At 40.0% G+C, this 18,438-nt stretch overlaps 1 protein-coding gene across 1 annotated transcript in view; it reads right to left on the bottom strand.

The window, feature by feature from the left end:
• NCKAP5 (NCK associated protein 5) overlaps positions 1 to 18,438 on the bottom strand; it is a 378,197-nt gene that overhangs the window by 312,702 nt on the left and 47,057 nt on the right. The gene's annotated exons all lie outside the window — the stretch shown is intronic.

Raw genomic sequence — 18,438 nt, 5'->3', positions numbered from 1 at the left:
AGCATTCCATGGTTTCAGCTGTAATAAATTGATATGTTAAATAAATATATTAAATAAATTAGATGCAAAAAGCGTCCAAATTTCAAGCTGTGCTCATTTACTTATTTACTCTATCATTAGAAAAAAAAATATTCTGAAGTGCTGTACTTGTCACAGACACTTGAGAAAAACTCAGGTTTAATACAAGTGCTCACAGAAATGTATTTTGAGTGCAATTTCTCTTCCTGCAGTTCCATCTTTTGCAAAGCTGAACGTACAGCTTTTGCAGCAAGGACAGTCATTGTCTCTTTGAACAAACAGAATTCATTCAGTGACAGGTTTATTGCTTCTTTACCTCAGAAATATTTCCTACAGTGGGCATCATAGAAAACTGCAAGAAACCAGAACATTAAAGGTGTTTTCAGTTGCAGGGTATGGGATTCTACAGCTGGAATAGTATTTGATAAAACAATGCTCTCAACTCACATTGTCATGTCCAAGAACACTCAGATGCATGAAATAAAATGGCTGGGTTCACTAGAAAAATCGAATTTTGTTTCCTGCCAATATTTTCGGTTGACTAAAGCATGGCTTGAATCTTCCTGACATCATAATTTCATTGACTCTCAGGATCTGCACAGAACTGAATAACTCTGCTTGCTTGAACTGTCAATGTTATTGCTTTAAAAGTTTATGGAAGCAAGGACTGAACTGTAAATTTGACAACATATACAAGGATACAAAAGTGTTGCATTTAAAAACATCCCTCAAAATCCTTTTTCAAAATGGCAGGATTAGGGACAAAGGTCACATTTTTGACATTATTTACATTCAAGTTGCTCAGATTACTTATGGGAAAGGCAGCCATGAGATTTATACCCACAATCAGGCGTGATTGCAATATGTGTTCAGGTGAAAAGGTAAGAACAGCTCCAGTGAGGTAAGAGCCTGAGATGAGAAATGTTGGCTACTACACACGGCAGCATTTCAACCTGCAAATTACCCAAACATAAAGAGTTAAGAATCAATCTAAAGTCTCTCCCTAAATATTGTATTTTCCTCCCCACAGCAGGAGAGGAACTTCAGCATGAGAGAGCACTAAATCAGGGAAGAGACAATACAAACTTTAGATGAACAAGAGATTTCAAGAGGTCTTAGAGAAGTTAATTCTATTTCCCACTAGAAAATGAGGTTTCTTACCTGACTGGAATACGAAAAAGCAAACTCTGAGTGGTCTATCCTTGTACTTTCACTGAGTATAATTCACCTTATCATTTCTCTGGCATTCCTTAAATCTGATTTCAACAGGTGCCTAAGCAGCACTGCCACAGAGGCTCTTGAGAGGTCTCAACAAAGCACAATAATACAATGTTGTACCGACCACTGTAGAGTCAAGACTCAAATTCAAATATATTTCCCCTGCCTTGCCTTCCCTGCCTCCCATCAAAGCTGAGTATCAGTAAATGAGAACAATATACGCATTCCTAAGACAAACACTGGCATTTAAGTTTCAGGTGAGCAAATCCTCTCCCTCACCCACTCTGCAGTTTTGAAAAGCTGAACTTCCACGGCAGCAAGTCACCCTCAAAAACATTTGTACCTCAGAAGCATCACAGGGTACCCATCAGCAGCAACTTATTTGAAGGAAGAGCTGAAAGCAATGTTTGAATAGAAAAAAGCTGAGGCTGGGCTGGGGATGTTTGGTAGGGTGAGTCAAACCCTATTCAGTGTCACAGAATATCAAATTCTAACAGTATCTGACTTGAAAGAGATTTGAGGGGTTTTTTGTTTAGGGTTGGGGTTTTTTTGTTGTTGTTTTGTTCTGTATTTTTTAATAACCTCACATTTCTTAAAATAAAAAAGCACAAAGTGTCCAATTAAGTAATCCTGAGACTATGAAACAAGCCAGGTACATCAAGAAAATTCTAATTAACACTCATCTCAGGCTTCAAATCAAGTGTCAATTTGTTCCTCTTTATTTGAATTTATTGTAGTCAACATTAGTTAAAGCTGGAGACATTTGTTCTCTTCCTAATGATATACACATAACTCCCACTTAAATCCCCTTGCTCCTTCCAATTAAGAACTTCTTCTGAACATTTCAGCTAGAAGGCTTATCTGGCATAGATTATTCACTGTATCATATGGATTCAGATTCTTATGTCTGGAAGCTCTTTAAAGCAGCAATTTGTTCTTTGTTTAGCGCATTTTGCAGTGTATGGTGCTAAATAAGTTTAGGGAGTGCTATTCACTGAGGCATGTTTATGCTCAGTGGATCCAGCACTGCCTTGTGCTTTGTTCTTTCAATCTGTGCAAACTCCCTCTCGGATGCAATGTGTAAAATCCAGGCTGCCTGTAAATCAGCCTGGTTCTTAAGGAACTCTTCAGACCAAGCACACAGAAATTAGCAGCTCTGAGGAGCACTGCAGGTGGAAATGCAGCACACATTATACCACCTTGCTATTCCCTAAGTACACACAACAAGCACCAGCTCATGGCTTGTTCCTCTGCACAACTAATTGCCTTCTTTGCCACGTGGCTCTCACACATCCTGTGTCCACTCTGGGAAAATTTAACACCAACTGAGCAACCAAGCAACACTCAGTGCCTTGATTTCTTCAATTCAAGACAGCTTGTCCAAGTTAACCATTGCATTGCTTCATTATTTCTTTACTTTTCAGCCTTGTTGAAATGAACTTTAGAAAGCAAAAAGAGTTTTATACCTCTGAGTGTTGGAATAGGCTTCCCCCATCAATGCAGAACACATGGTAATTTGAAAGCATCACATCTATTTAGCTCCCAACTCCACCCTGGGAACTCTCAGGCTCTCAGGACAAGTGAAACTGCGGCAGGGTAAATGTCTGAGGGAAGTGAGGGCACTACAGGTCTCCCTCTTTTCCCCTGCAGGAGCCCAAGAAGGCCTTGCTGGCCGACTGCACATGAACATGGCTTTGTCAGGCCAAGCTTTTGGTCAAGAAAAACAGCACCATCCAACAAGGTGTGTGTCCTTCCAATTCAGACAAAAATCAGGGGGCAACTTTGCAGATTTCACCTAGTACCACTAATTTAAGAAATGCTTTCCTCCAATAAACTATAGGGAATCTCCTCAGTTTTAGTTAAATATTACAGTTGTTGAAGAAATGGGTTATGAGTAATTTTCACTCTTTATAAGTTTTCCCTCAAGGAAATGGAATTTTAACATAACACATTCTATATCTTGTGTGATACTCATCCTCTTGACTCATACATCAGAGGAAGGGATGTTTAGATAAGATACCATAAGTTGTTACGAGAATGGTGAAGCCATGAACTGAGGCATGAAAATATTCATGCTCTCAGTTGACTGATACATGAGAGGACTTGCAATACCTACAGATTATAAGATATTTGAATCCAGACTGAATCCCTAGGATGATTGGAAGGATACTTACACTGAGCACTTGATTTCTGAAGTTGTTATACAAACCAAGCAATCTGTTCAAAACACTGAAAAGGTTTAAGTGCTTAAGCTATTGACACTTCTTCCTCTGATGGAGATCCATGAAAACCAGAGAAAAGAGTATGCTGATGAGATTTCCACTCACAAAACACAGAAATTTCACAGGCTCCTGCCTTCACCCAGACCAGCATCAATCTGTAGAAACCTCACCACTTTGACCTTCATGGAAATGCCTCAAAGCTGTCCTTACATAACTTTAGCAAAAGGAAATATTTCAGGTTTCTAGTCTGTTGACCTAATTTTAGTCACACCTACTTGACTGTTCAGCTCTTAATTACAACTGATTCTTACTTAGTATAAACTGAAATAGTTTGATTATCATCAGTGCCGACTTATATCACATAAAAGCTTGGTTCACTGACTTTCTTAAAGTGATGCTTGATTTACTTTGAAGCATACGAGGGTGAAATCAGGTTTTGTTTCTCCTTTACGTTGAAGCTTCAAGTTGAAAGCTAATTTTGAAAAGGAGACTGACAGAAAAATTCTTCTGTAATATGTACATTTGCAGGAGAGTACGTGTGCTGGTTAGCATTAAACTTTATGGTCCTTCCCTCCTCCTGCATGTCTCATCCTACCATAACACTTAACCCCCTCTCCAAATAAACAATGACTGGTTCAGGTTGCATGTGATCTCACAGTTGCTTCTGGTGCCCCTGGGGCACCCTAAAAGGTATTTTATACATGTATATTATGTCAAAGAACCCCTTAGGATGGAAAGCACTTTTAAGATCATCAAGTCCAGTTGTCCACCCAGCACTGCAAAGTCCACCATGTACCCAGATGCCACTTCTGCTTGTCCTTTAAATGCCTCCAGGAAAGAGAGGCGACTCCATCACTTCCCTGGGCAGCCTGTTCCAGTGCTCTATAACCATTCTGGGGACTTGTGCTTTAGACCCTTCACCTGCCCCATTGCCCTTCCTCAGACACACTCCAAGACCTTTCTTTTAGCCCATGGCCCAAAAGTGATCACAGGATTTGAAGTGCAGCCCCACCAGTGCCAAGTACAGGGGGACAATCTCTGCTGGCCACACCGGTGCTGAACAGCAGCTCCCATCTCCTCCTGTTTGTTGTTGTGGGCATCAGTGTAGAGGCTGTTGATCCCATCACCTTTGTACCTGACAATTGTCAGGCATTTTCATGGTTTCTAAGACATCCCCAACCCTTGTGCATTTGCTGCCTCATGGATCTCCATCCTTAACCTCCATAGAGCCAGCAGACTGAAGGAACTCTCCAGCACACCATCCCTCAAACATCTGTGTGTGCCTCCAGGCTTAAGTCTAAACACATCTTTATATGTTCCCTATCTTGCCTGTAGGGATTGACATTTTCATAAAATTTTGCCTATGTTTGTACATGAATGCAAATAAGAGCAAGTTCAAAGCCCAAGCAGCGTGCTTTGTATTTTAATTTTGCATTGCATTACAGGCAATGATAAAATACCTATCAGTCTCCAGTCCTGAAATTCCAAACTCACACAGTCCAAACAAGACAAACAAGAGTTACAAGTCTTCTCCTTATTTATTTGTAACAAAATTGCAATTTTTTTCTGCTACCTTTAAAAAAGATGCATCTCTGGGTTGAAACTCGAAACTTCTATCTCCAAAAATCTATGTTTTAAGGTATATTACAGTGCAGGGTATTATCTTGAAATCAGGCTCAAAGGAGTAAAAGTCTTTTTTGAGAGAAGCCCACATCTTTGAGTGCCACTGAGGACACAGTGGGTAAGAAAGCTGCAGGCTGTGTTAGACTTCCCTTTCCGTGGCCTAAAATTGTTCCTGACCCCAGGACGGAGTAGTGAGTGACACTGTCCTTGACCCAAATATCAGCAACACCTCTAGTCAGGAATAGGCAGAGAAGTCAGCCACGGCAGCCTCCTTAGAAAGGGCTGGTGTTGTGTATGAGACAGACCCAATGACACACGTGATGCCCTCACTCATTCTGCCCTTACAGCACTGCGAGCTCCAGGGGTGCTGGAATTGACCACCTGCCCTGGCCACCCTCTGCAGGGAGTGGAGACTCAGATAAACAATGAGCATCTTTCCAGTCTCCTCGCACCCCAGCAGGATTTAACAATTACTCTGAACAGTTTTCAAGAAAGCACTGGTGCTCTCTCCTTTATGCAAATGAAAGAACATGGAGTATGTAATTACCATTTGGAAGAAAGAATAATCTCTGCTGAAAAAGAAACTTGTAGCTACAAAAAACAGTGTGAAAAGAATTTAAATGTACTTACTGTAAACCTGACTTCTTAAAGTTTTAATGAGTTGGTACTATTCTTCCATTAAAGTATTTTTAAAAATCATCTCACATCTCTAAAATACCTAAAGGATTTTGTTTTTAATTAATCTTAATGTTTAAATGCATTAACTAATATAATTGGTCATTTCAGAAAATTAATTCTGCACTCAAAGAGTGGATGTTGCAATTTTGGTGCTATATAAACTGTTCTTTATAGATAGAAAAGTAATTTTAATGATTATATCTGCATTAGCAAAGTTTTGACAGATGGAAAATACTTTGATCTGTGCATAATTACGAATCTTTACTTCAGTTTTATAGGTAAGGATGAATTTCTGCAGCTAGCAGGCCCCTGTCAAGCATATCTTTGTAAATGAGATTTCTGGACAGGTGAAGGCACACTGATTAAGGTTTTCAAAGGAACTGGTGAGTCAAGATGTTTGAAAGTTTTCAATGTCCAACTTAATGGGACCCGTGTTTCAAGATTTCCAACATTCCTGTAAATAAAGCACCCAAAGAGGAATGCCCAAAGTAATAAATCTGTCATTAGTCAATTAACAGCCAGCAGAACTAAGCAATTATAAATCAAAATATTATGATCATAAAACTGGTGAGTGCAAAAAAGAAAAAAATCCTTTGAAACTCATAACATCTGTCAAAGGAAATTCCCAGGTCACTTAGGACAGACTCTGAAGGGAATCAGAGTTTCTGCAGCAGAGAGAAGCAGCAACACTGGACACCAGCAGTGCCCAAGTGCCTCAAGGACACTGAGGGAGGGTTGTGAGACAACCTCTGCAGTGAGGTGTTACATTCATTAAATCCATTCATACCTCACAGACACTGGGATAGTCCAGGATATGGGCACATGGGGAAGGAAGCACAGTTACAACCGTTTAGGTTTAAACAATGTCACATTCCAACATAATTCACTGCCTTGTACAGGTGTGGTGTGCTGATTTCAGACACATTTAACTGGATGTCCTTTGGCACATGAGTGAATTTTGCACAAACTAAAGAACACCATGTAGCAGCCAATCTAGGAGGCTGTGAACCAGCTAGTGCAATAATTCAACCTGTGCTGTTATCCAGACATAAATCAGACCCTCTGTGTCCTGCTGAGACAGCAAGACCTGAGCTTTTCACGGATTCCTATAGATGAAAAAAAAAAGAAAGCCTTGACAATGTCGTTGATGCGGTGCTCAAAGGAAAGCTTGAAGTCACAGATGAAACTGAGATTACAAAGTGGTTGGAAAGTATATAAGAATCCCATCAAACAGAACCACACAGGGAAAAGGGCTAGGAGGAACCTGCTGTTTTGCCAGTGACAACCAGCATGATTCAGTATCACAAGATAATCCAATCTACAAAGACACAACATGAGAGAAATCTCCTGTCTGACCCTCAGTAAGAGCAGGAGAAACAGGCGGGACACACTAGCTAAAAAAAAAAATATTTGAATGGAAATACCTACAGAATAAATGGAGGACATTAGCTTGATTTTTGTCTCATACAAAGGTACATCAGAACAAATCCATTGAGTTCCAGAGTTCCAGGCATGTCAGAGACATGAATGAGATAAGATGCAAGTACTTGCAATGTCAGATTCTATCACCTTAACATATGTGGAGTGTGCACTTTCCTGTCTGAGATGTCTCTCTCTAATCAGTGCCACTGAAGTTTCTTCTTAGTGGAGTAAGGCAACAGATAGGCTGGCTAAAGGTAAAAACAGCATCTTTTACAGCTTTAGCAAAGCTGTTCAGGAATTTTCTATAGATTACTCCAGAGGAAACTGCAGTTTCCACATGAAAAATCAGAATTTTGGAAGGGCAATGACAATGTAATTCTTAAAAAATAACAAATTTCCTCTAGGATAACAGACCATTTCTCATTTCTGGGGACAATTTACATTACTCCAATGCACACACTCATGCCCCCCTTCTTCCTATGAATCAGAAACTTTTTGTTTGCACACTCAAATGTGGTGCATTTAAGGCCGTAAAAGATGGGAGAAAGTAAATTTACTTCAGGAGAAGATATTTTCAACATTTATAAGTTTAAAAAAGGAGTAAATTTAATTGAAACCAAAATGTCAAAGCACTGAAACAAATTTCCCAGGATGGGAAATTCCTGGGAAATTTCCCTGTTCTGATCCAGTCTAATGTCTGAGAGGAATTCTGCATTACACCTCTCAGTCATTTAATTCAAGCACTTGTCTTCCAGGAAAGGCTTTTAATGAACAGGTATATTTGAATCTACTTACAAAGCAATAGAAACAAAATCATTGTCTTCAACAGTCAAATCTTGCTCTTTTTGACAAGGACTGCAATTTATGCTGTAAAAACTTTGAAAGAAGTTGAGAATTAAATTGTGCTTCAAAAAGCTCTCTCAATACACTGTGTAGTAAATAATACACTAAGACAAAAACGGAGTGGCAGGATTTTCAAGAGCAATGTCCCATATTTTTACATCACCAAAGACACATTGGAGCCTTCTGAACAGTTACACTTTTGTTTGGGATTCAGTGCAAGAAACCACTGCCCTGAAACCTGATCATATTGCAAGTCATCTTTGCCAAAACTCATAAATTCAAGCACAGAGAAACATATTGGGTGTCTGGAAACAGTGGAGGTAATTTTTCCCTTCAGACCTACTAGAGATTTTCACTATAATGAAAAACTCTAAGGTATCATTATAGAAATAAGTTGGGAAACTGTTTCACAGCCAAAATTACTTGGATCCGCTTTATACGCTGGGAAAAATACCCATTGAAATCATAAAAACTCTCTGGATTTACACTTTTAGCTTCCCATAAAGCCAGCTGTTGATACCCAATTATTTTAAATGCCTTGCAATGATCCCAGCTCATTTCCTATCTGGGTCACACAAGGCCCTCCAAGCCAAAGCACACAGGCAGGCTCAGAGGTGCAGGAGCAGAGGAGGGAACGAGCTGCCAGCAGAGCCATTCCCAGCAATTAGAGCTCAACAAGCACCTACAGACTCCTCAGAACAGAAAAATGCCTGGAATCGGGGTGCCTACCCTCAAATATCTCTGCCTCCAGGGGTCCCAAGCAAAATACATATTTACACTGCAGAGTTTTGCATGGCTCTCTTGACAGCATGAAGCTGAACATTTTCCATGTGGAAGACTTAGCTGGTTCTTTGGCAGCTTGGTTTTTAATGAGGAAACACTTATTCCACAAAGGCAAAACACACAGTGATTTAACTGAAATTTTCAGTAAGGCACACTTTATCTAAAGATCAAAATTGTAAACTTGTGAAGCAAAACATTGTACGTCCTCAGTTTTAGTGTGCATCTTCTATCACAGCTATACAATTAAACAAGTAAGGGGACCAACAGTGTATATATATATATATATATATATGTATATTTTTATATAAGAACAAAAGAGAAGTGTGTATGTATCTATATATATGTATATATATAAATAAAATATGAACAAAGACAGAATTTTCCAGCTGGAACTAAAATATAAAAACCTCGAAATTTTTAGCACAAGCTGGAAATACTGGTTTGCAAACAACTCAGAGCAATAATTTTCACTTGAGGTTATCTCACACTCACTGTAGGTGGACAAAATTAGCAAAATTCAAAACATGAGTAAAAGTTGACCATACCTACTTGTAAAACAAAACAATCTGGAAATGCCTACAGATCTTGCAAAGATTTATTTTGTTCCCTTTGTATATTGGCATGCGCACAAGCCTGTGAAAAGAAATTTAGATTCTCCTATGGATGTAACAATATTCAAAATAGAATGATTTGGTGGATGCCATAACTGACCTAGCAGGAGGTAGATTTACTATTCATTCTTGGTCTTGCAGGGTAGGGAATTATGTCAACACTATAAAACAACACAGGGCATAATTTTTCCTTTCTCTTCTCCCTAGGATTGTATTCCCCTTGAATCAGGCAACTGGGAGACACAGAGGAACTAGTGCTTCTCAGGATATATGTTATGCTTAATTGCTGAAGGCATGAAGCATTTTGAGAGGTTTGTCAACAAAATCCCTATTTAGTTAACCCCAATCTCTTCAGATCTCTTGTTGCAGGCAGCCTTCTGTTCTTAACATCTGGGCAGGCAAAGCGTCCAATTTCACTGCTGCTTTGGGAGCTTACCAGAGCTAGAGAAGGGTCCCCAGAACATCCATTTCCCTTGGTGGCTGCTTATCCCTGGCCATGCTGACACTCAGCCTTCGTGTCACGAGGCACATCACCGTGTGGCACTCAGTGTGGTGCACACTCCCCCTAAATCCAAAGCTCTCCCTGAGCTCCCCTCTTCAGGGCCTGGGCTGACATTTGTCACAGCTCCACTCTGTAACAGGTGGGGCAGGGCAGAGGGACAGAGCAGCCTGAGATCACAGCCAAGATCTCAGCTCACAGCACTAGAGCTGCTGTCCCCTGCCTGCAGCCCTGTGCTTCAGGGAAAAGGCAGCAGCAGGAGGAGGCTGCTGAGCTGGCTCTGCACCAGAGGGCAGGCACCTGCCAGCTCCTCCCAAAAACCCTGGGGAGCAGAGTGGTGTGCACACTGCAAATCATCAAACTCCTCCAAATCAAAACGTGGGGTTCCATCCACATAACAACCCACTAGCAAACAGTTCCACAGCAAGACTTCTCCTTAATGTGTCCCAAAGGAGAAAGCCAAGCCCCAGCACAGTTGTCTCCCCTGCACCAAGATAAAACTGTGACTTTTTTTCTTCCAAGCCCTGACATCTGCAACTATAAATTATCACAAAATTCACAAAGTTCAGTTTCTGGAGTTCATCAGCTAGAACACTTAACACCCTTTATTTTTGTAACACCCAAATTGTCTATTGTACTGTGCTGAATTTTCATTCCTGAATAACTCTCAAAATTCATGCATTTATCTCTTGCGTTTTCCTTCATTTTCATTTTTAGTTCCTCCTCTGCAGCTAAATCAGGGTCTTTAAAAGCTTATTAGGAGTTGTTGAGAATTTAATACTTTAATGTCAAAAGTCTGACAGTGAAATTACTGAGATTCTGCAGCAACATAGGCCAATTTCCCAGCTTTTTTAGAAGGCAACAGAATATGATTGCCCTCTGTTTTTTCCCAGTCCATCTGCCAGCTAATTTGCAGGCCCAAGTAAAACCATCTTTTCTGTTCTTACTTTTCCTTCACTTTTGCATCCAATTCTGTGACAATGAACAGGGGTAGATCAGCTGCATAAATTTCTTTTAAAGCTTCTATTTTAACCTTCAAGCCTGGTGTTTGTCACTTTAAGTTTATGCGCCAAAGACATGAGAAAGCAAAAGCCAGCAGTTTGTCAAAGCATGACCTCTGGGGACGTTTCAGCTGTCACCATGTCACCCTATACACCTATTGATGCAACTTTTGATGTGGAGCAACAAATGGTAAACAATTCCTCTCTCAGAGAGCACTTCTGCCTGTGTTGGAGTCAGTGCTTTTGATCAATAAACCATTGAGGTATATTCCAGTAGGAATATTATTCGAAGTTTTGCTCAGGAACAACATGCTCCATGCACTGTTTGTTTTCAGGGCTGTGAGTTTTTTATGTCTAGTCTCTCTTCAAGCATCTCTCCACTGCTCACTGTTTATCCACCTCTCCAGCTCCTGAAAAGGATTACTGGTTTCTATTGGTGTAAGCTTTAATCAAAGCAATAGGCCACTGTCTGTATCACCATAAGAACAAATTTCAGTTCTTTCTGTGGCACTAGTACCTAACAGAACTGAAATTAATTTCTTCATGTTAGACCTGGCACTTACTTCTAACATCATTCCCTAGGTCCACTGAGTCCTTTGGATCTCACAGCCCCTGTGTTTCTTAATTATGATGTAAGGTTTGCCAGGCTGCTCCAGAGTTTATAAATGTGACTTACGGTAACCACCTGCTGTCAGGAAATTCAACACTTTACACACTTCATTTTCAAATCCCTCTTCTGCAAATGCATTCCAAACCATCCATCTCCACCACTGCTACCCAGAAGTGCCACTATCTCTCTTAGTGTAACCAGTGACTGTGCTCTTTATCCAAGCTGATGTGGATTCTACAACTAGTACCTTAGATATACTGCTGTGCTGGTAAGTGATGTCCTTAAATCCATGCAGACCACAGTTCCCCACATTATCCCTATTACTGGTATGATAATACCAACCCTAAACATTGCTGTCCCATATCAGTGGTTTCTCTTTTCTCCTCACCTCTCAGCAGTTTCTGCTGTAAACTGACCCATTCAGATGGCTCTTTTCTTCTGCCTAGCACACCAGAGCTCTTGTCTCAATTTTCACTTTATTAAAAATGCAAATGCAGAGCTGTCTGTGCTCTTGGCACTATATTTATAGATAGTTCCGTCTTCTCAAAGTCCAGGTGCTAAAGGCCCTGGGTGTGCACAACAGAATCTGTCCTTCTGTTTAGATAGATTTTACACCCTCAGCCCCCACTGGGATTTTCTTTTTCTACCAAGTTCCAGTCAGATTCTAGGACTGTCTATTATGCAGACAGTTGATAGTACTTCATCTGCCCAGTCTGTGGATGTCCTAACTGACAGATTTGCAGAATTGTGTGATACTATCCTTGTCATGAGGAAGATGTAGAGGGGTTAGGACAAAATGATCTTTACCAACTCAAACCATTCTATGATGCTATGAATAGATTTTTCTTAGAATTCTGTTTACTGAGCCCTTATATCAATTTCATATCTTGTGGTTTTCCTCATGAATGTGCAAACCTTCACCTCTGCAGGTAGCAATACAACCTGTACTTGCGCTTCACTGCTGTTCTTCCCTGTATTCTCTTCTAGCTCAAAATTCCACACTTGTCACCTTTATTAAACTGTTCTCCCTGAGTTACTCTCCCTCTGGATGCACTGGATGTTAGGCATGCTTTATCTTGCCTCTGAAAAACACCAAAAACTGTTTGTTTGAGGCTCACATTCTGGGTGCATTTTCCTTTGCTGAACCATAATTTTGCAGTGCCAGACTCAACCCTTGGCATGGGCATTTCTATGATGGTCTACCCAGCTGAACAAAATTCTGCATTATAAATTAGCACACAAATCAAAATCCAAGTTTTGAGAGGACTGAAAGTACTTACAGACTCCAAAGGTATTTGGCAGCAGCTTTAGGTGGGAAAAAATATTCAGGCTACAAAAGTTAGAACATTAGCCAACATCTGACAAGGCAGTATTTTTAATGCCACCTTTCATTTTGAAGTGCTGGATTATGTTATGGTGCACAGTGATGTCAGACACGCTGTGAATGTCACAGTCAACTAGCAAAAAAAATACCCAGAGCTATTCCCAGAATTTAATTCCCAGACGTGAAGGGTTCCCCTCCTGCCTTGCTGCTGCAGCAGTTTTCCCAGCTCAGCTCCAACATCATGTTCTCTCTGACACCTTTCATCTGAAGATATCAAAGCAAGCCACAGACTCACGCTAATAACAGACTATTCCTGGAATACTTATGAGGTAAGAAATTACTATAACACCCAATTTATTGACAAGAAAACTGAATCAGAGTTTTGTTAATGAGAAAACTGAATTAGAAATTTATTTAACCGAGTTAGGAATTGATTAGAGGTGACAGATGTCAGACTTAACCCCTGAATTCCTGGCTCCCAGCCCCAGATAACACATACACCCTTCTCAGCAGTCTGCAATTGAACTCCGTGGTTTTGCCCATGCCACCAATCCAGCTGCAGGCAGCTGAAGGTATTCCTCCCACGCCCCAGAGCAATTCATTACATTACACTCTGCCCTTATTACAACAAAGTGGTGCCATTAAAGCCCATCCTACAGAGCCCCACAGGAGCGTGTGACCAGAATGAAAGCAGCAGGGCACAGTTCAGCAGCCACCACTGAAGCACTTTACCACAACTTGCTTTCAGAAGCAAAAGCCTCATTTTAAATAAAACAAAAAACTTCTGCTTTGATAAATGCTGGCTGCTTCAAAAAGATATTCTGTTCTTAAATCTCCCCAGCTAGATGCCACCACAGCTGTAAGGGTGAACCATGTGTGTAGTCAGGCTGGGAATTATCCACATAAATAAAGAGCACAGCTTGAAACATTGACTTTGTCCTGATCAAAAGGGCCTGGGAGGCAACTGGACAGTTTGGATCAGGCAAAGGATAGGGCTTTTATTATTTTCAAAGAACACCCCAGTGAATAGAGTAGCCAACGTGGCCCTGGTGGCAGTGATATGTTCTAACACTCCCCTCATCCCACACAAATTACTTAAAAGCTTGTATTTGGGTCTATTTATGGTTTGGGATTTTTCCATTTTTCTTTTTGTTTAAGACCTTTGTAGGGATAACCTGAAATACAATCAATCCTTTCATGAGACCTTTTAATATCATTGCCTGTCTGAGCCACCTCCCTCACATACCAAATAATAAATTGCAAATATTAACAAAGAAATCTTCTCATATGTCTTCATTTTACCCATATTAAAAAAATAGGTGCCTAAATTCCATCAAAGTACATTTTTTTACTACGAATTTTCATATTAATTTTCTTTGTATATTCCGACCTGAAATGAATAAAGGACACAGAAAAATCCCTATCCTTCCTGTTTTTATCTAGTTTCTTTCACTAGTTATTTTCAACTGGTTATACTTAAATGCAAGATTCAACAGGAAAAATATTATTCATGAAAAAAGCAAACCCATTAAATATTCACACTCTTATGCTTTGTAAAGCTGTTCCATTTAACCAAACTTAAAGGATTTAAGGATTTAAGATGCACAAAGCAAAATGTTCTTCAGAAAGAACTGTTTCTCTTTTAAAAGAAAACAATCTGACATGGGTGTTACATGACAGCCAAGCAACATATTCCAAATAAATGCACTCCTGAAATATTATGAATTTTGCAGTTTGTTTTCATGCTAAACAGAAGTACTGTGGCAATAACAGCAAAGACTTTGGTCTTGACTTCTTGCACAGCAAACCAGAAAGATACAGTTTCATCTTATTCTTCAACTGTTGTTTATCTTATAACCACATATACAATAAAATATCCTTACAAATGTCATAAAAACATGACATATGCAGATCTGTTATTTAAAACAAAAAAGATTTAATCTTTAGTTCTCCTTTCTCAAGCCAATTTGATTTTTAGAGTTGTGATGTTTGGAATCAATTTGCAGAAGAAAACTTTATAAACTCAAAATATAGTAGCATCACTTGTACAACAGATGAGACAATTAAGTAGTATAAAACTATATTGAAACTGTAAAAGGTATATCCTCCTTGGGTGGTATGTTTTGGGTTTTAAATGCCAGGCAGAAATTACAAAGATATTATTTTCTATAACTGATCTCATAGGATTACCTGTGAGAATTGTTACGAAGTTAGTATTTTCTAACTGTTTCACCTGAATGCAAAGCCATAAAATGTCAATGTCACTGCAGGCTTACCAGCTTTGCCTGCAAATGTAAATAAGTGGGTGTGTAACAAATGTTCAGCATGGTGCCAATATTGGAAACCTACAGAGCAGTAACAGCCATTGGCTATATTGGAGATTTCTGGAATACCACCTGTGATATTATGACTAAAAGCTGATAAAGATCCAATTTAATTGAAGCTAACAGCAAGATGTCTCTTTCACCTGGGCAGCAGTAGCAACAATTCCTCTGGCTTTTCTTTACAGTGGTAGGGTTCTAGAGCTTGTTAAACTCCATGGTTTCAAACCACTAACTTCCAGTAAAGCATTAATTATCACTCACTAAAAAAACTATGCCCTATGAAAGACATTTTATGAACATATTTGTGCACTTATGTTTTTTTAATTTTAAAACGTTTATTTGCTCTCATCGTAAAGCTTATTTCCCCAAGACACCACCTGTGAGGGGTTGAGTAGTACAGGAAGTAAAACTGAGCTCTTTATCTGAGTGATCCAAAAGTAGTTACTGTGCCTGTGGTGTAAGGAAGAGTGGTTTAATAGCTATGGAATTGTTCCCTGTTTGAAGGTTGTCCCTAACATGGATCTTTCTTATCTGAAGCCTGAAACTTATTGTTTGATGGGCAGGCCTGAATACAAAACACTGATGGAATTTATGGTCATATTTTGAAGGCCCAGATCCATATCCTAAGGAGAGAGAAGTCATGTAGTTTCTTCAGAAATACCTCTTTCCTCTTCTCACTCTGCCATCAAATACCTTCATAGCTTCTATATTCAGAGTCTAAGAGCAGAGGAAGTAAGAGGATCTTTTTTGGTTTTTTTAACATCACTATGCAATACTTGTAGATTAAATCATGGAAAAAAACATTCCAGAAGATTACAATCTGATGCAGATGGGAAAAGCAGCAGAGCCAGGCAGGGTAAGGAATGTTATCAGAAACGCCTATTCGTATCTCATGGTCCAGAGTGCAAAAGTAGAAACATATTTTCTTTAAACACCCAGAAGTTAGAATTCTTTCTGAGATATGAAAATGCTTAAACTCTCCACCAAACAAGGAGAAGCTGGATTTGAGAGAATCAAGGCCAGATTTCCCAAGCAGAGTGTCCAACCCTGAATGCCTGACAGGTTAAACACAAAACATCTGGGAAGAGAGAGAGGACAAGAGAGACCCAACTACTTGAATGAGCATGGGACTGGACTAAAGCACGGTGCTCAAACAGAATATGATGATACAAGGGTAAAGAAGATAGACATACGTGAAGGCAACAATTGAGAGGAGTTATGATGGAACAGGAATTTGGGAACAACAAGGAAAACACGAAGAGCTTTGCCTTTCCTGATTCGATTTCATGGAGTCACAAGGCAGCCATGTGACTTACTACAGGCTGCTGAAGGCACTTGAGTCTCAGAATGTCTCTTCCAATTTGTTATGAAATAATAGCTGGGAATAGACAACAAAGTACTCAAAATTTTCTAATTAACTGTATGGATGACACTCTCAGATCTAGTTACACATGTTCTGCTCAATGAAAGGCTTCACAGACACAGACCTGTGACACCCCAGTACAGCAAATGGATGTGTGCCCTGAAACTCAACAGGTGACACAACCTGTAAATGCCACCAGTAGCAAAAGATATTGCTTTACAATGGTGATGACAGAATGATGGGTTTATACATACAAAATTTTGAAGTATTGCAATATTTCTTTCCCTCAACACATTTCCTTCAACACTTTCACACCAAAATGGGTTAATCAGCCACAGAACTTCAGCTGCCACACGTTGGCACTAATTCACTGCCCTCAAGCCAGTGCTTGAAGCCTGATTTCAGCTGTGTGCAATCTCCCATCCTACTTATCCCTTGCTATAGAGGAGGGAGAGATTATCACCGTCCCTTACAGCCACAGTTTCTGTTTCTCCTCCAATGAAGTCCTTATGGGTGCTTCAACATGCACATAGCACTGATTATAACACAAAGCACTTTGGATGGTGCCACACACACAGTATTTCCTATGTCACTGACAAATGTCTCTCTCTACTCTACCCTTACTCACAGGGAAGGGTAAGAATTAGATATCGTGCCCTACCTTGGCTATAAATCAAATCCAAATTTCCACTAGGTGGGACTGGAAGCCAGAAATATCTGGTTCCTTGCTCCCATCCCCACAGCACATTACAGTCACCTCAGAGAAATGAAAGTTTCTATCTTAATACATTTAGTAAAGGCTAAATCTAGTCCATTACATCAGTGAGAACATTTAGGCGAGAATAGTACACTAAGGAATGTCTTTATGCAAAATTCACAACTGCTAGCATTTCCCTTAGCTTTCAGTACCCAGTTTCTATGAGAATTCTTTTCTCCAGATAAATATTGACAGTCTGTGGTCGATTGTTTGGATCACAGCAGTCCATTTTAGCTGCAGGATTTAGGCTGGAGTCTGTTTTGGGGCTGTGTATGCCTAGAACCAATAACAGAGGTTTAGTCCCTGGGACTAAACAGACTTCTGAGCCTACAAAACCTTTCAGATTTTTTCTATCTCCGGGTGTATTACATGAAGTTGTGAGTTCATACCAACCCTTATTTCTCTGCCCACAAGCTAGAAAGAGTTTTAAAGTGCTGGGAGCACGACCTGACCTGCTGAGTGCATGCAAGCCGAGAGAGCAGATTTTGTTGCAGGCTGAACAACCTGAAAACAGTCACGTCTCAGTATCAGAGCCCTGAGCTGCATGGCCTGAACAGGGGCAGCTTAAACAGCTCTGCCTTAGGGTCCTGAGCAGCTCAGAGAATTCACCATTCTTCACTACTTTTATTTCTCTCCAATTAATTATATTTTTCTGAGAAAAGGGATGTAATTCATCAGCATAAGAAGTGGTGCTAAGAAAAGGACAGAGCCCTTTTTAAACATTCTCTGCACATTTCTTCAGTAGCCACCTGACATTACCTGAGATGCCTCGTAGCTAAGGCCTGAAGGAGAGGAGCAGAGTCCTTAAAGGGGTGGAAACCTGGGAAGGTGGGCCTGCTCCGCTGACCCCAATAAAGAACACAGCAGGTGATTGAAGAGCATCAGTGGATAGACTGAAACCTGCTGAGTCCATGTTCACTGCTATTAGCATGTCAGTGGGCTTTACACTTTGTGGGGGATAAAAATCCCAAACCACAATTTTAGCATAAGATGAAGAAAACAACACAGTTGTAATAAGGTTTAAAATTCAGCTAATGGGGTTAGCACAGGTGTGACATTGCAGGCAAAAGGGCTTTGGGGTCCCACACTCACTACCTCTATGAGTGTCAAAGAGATGACACAGGTTTCCTTAGATCTCTCAG

Source organism: Geospiza fortis, unplaced genomic scaffold (assembly GCF_000277835.1).
Source record: "Geospiza fortis unplaced genomic scaffold, GeoFor_1.0 scaffold112, whole genome shotgun sequence".
Classification (NCBI taxonomy): domain Eukaryota; kingdom Metazoa; phylum Chordata; class Aves; order Passeriformes; family Thraupidae; genus Geospiza; species Geospiza fortis.
The sequence above is the reverse complement of the archived record's forward strand: the minus strand, read 5'-3'. Positions and strand labels throughout refer to the sequence as shown.